Raw genomic sequence first — 1,900 nt, forward strand, 5'->3', positions numbered from 1 at the left:
TGGAGACTGGGTCATCTGGATGTCACATCTGGCACCTGAGATTGGAAACATAAAAATAAATGTCCACACAATTAATCATGTAGTAAGAGAATTTCCCTGAATAGCCAGGCAGTACTGACCACACTGGGCTGAGTAAACTGCTAGTGTTCCTGTTCCTTACCTGGGAGCCAGAGCAGCAGGAGCCCCAGGAGCTGAGCGGGGACCCTCATGTCCATGCTGTGTCCTGAGTGGTTCTGACTCCTACATCAAATGTGACCAGCCTATAAATAAGTCTTCAGGACAGGAGGCTGTGCTCTGGGAACATGCAAATGAGCAGCGGATGGGGCAGGCTGGGCACAGCTGCAGGACTGGCTCATCTCAGTAACTCAGCAGTGGCTCAGTGTCCCCAGGTGTCCCAGGTCAGACCAGGGTAGCACAAATGTTTCTGCAGAGAATATGTTTCTACTGGGGACTATTTTGTTTTGAGAAACATTTTTTAGGTATTTTTTTGACAATTTAAAATATTCCTCAGGAGTCAATGGAGTCATGTATTTCATTGGTGTATGGGGATTATTTAGGAGAATATTCTTGTTTGTAGGAAACACATAATAAAATGTTAGACAGTAGGTTTCTCAGGTCTTCAAAAGACTGTCATATGATTCCAGTTAGGGAAGGGGGTAATTGTGCTATGCTCACAACATTTCTGTGAGTTTAACATTTTTCCTTTCTAAAAAAATTATATATAAAATTTATTGACATGATACTATATATATTTGTAAGTGCTAGGTAATGGTGTTATGCCATTGTTCTTACCAGTGTAAGATCAAACAACTTATTACAGATACACAAAACGATACCGTGCTTCTTCAATGAATGCAACACTCACAGACCCACCATTATGAAGAGCAATAGGTCTTTTTAATACCCAGAGACCAAATGGACTGCACCTGTGTAGAACTTTGGTCTCCCTAACTTAAGTACTAATAGATTACTTTTGACTGGAAGACTTAGTGATAAACAGTTGATTAACACTTTTTTAGGTTTTTTATATATTACATACACTATTCTTCCAACAAAGTATGCTAAAGAAAAAAAATGTTACTAAGGAAACCATAAAAATGAGAAAATATATTTACTACTTATTAAGTGCTTGCTCACAGGTGACACACACAGAAGAAAATATAAGTGGATCTGCAAATTTTAAACCCAAGCTATTCAAGGGTTAACTGTACCATGATGAATGTAGCAGTCCCCATCTGTAATCTAGGGCTTTCCCTTTGCTGTACCTCTGCTGACTTCCAATGACCATATATATGTCTTATGTTCTTTATACTCTTGGGCAGAGAACTGCCTGCATGCATTTCTGGCCAGATGGCCTGGAAAATGTACCCCTTAGGAAAGTTCTATGGTTTCACTGTGTCCTCCAGAATCCAAAGTTAATTCTCAGTGTAATGGTATTGCCAGGTGGGGCCTATTGGGATGTGTTTAGGTCATGAGGGTGGAGCCCTCTACTAGTGGAATATATCAGTGCCACTATAAACAAGAGTTATAGGGCTGGGATCTCTCTCTCCTGCTCGTCTGACATGTTAAGACATGGCCCTCCTTCCTTTGAAGAACTCAATGCTCCAGGCATCATCTTGAAAGCAGAGAAAACAGACCGTGCGGCTGATCTTCGCTTATCCTGAGTCAGGTGGTTGTTGATGTGTCTTTTACCATTCATCTTCTGTTCCCTCCCTCCCTTCCCTCCTTTCCTCCCAGTGTAAATCTGCTACCTAACAGGAATCCTCATTGCTGGCGGACCCAAACTAAGATAGTAAAAAAAAAAAAAAAAAAAAATCCTTAATCTTTTGTATGGGGGTATTTCTCATCTGAATTCTTACCATTTCTCGTTCTTTGATATGTAGGAATATTCGGGAAGCAA

Source organism: Mandrillus leucophaeus, unplaced genomic scaffold, assembly GCF_000951045.1.
Source record: "Mandrillus leucophaeus isolate KB7577 unplaced genomic scaffold, Mleu.le_1.0 Scaffold2006, whole genome shotgun sequence".
Taxonomy (NCBI): Eukaryota; Metazoa; Chordata; class Mammalia; order Primates; family Cercopithecidae; genus Mandrillus; species Mandrillus leucophaeus.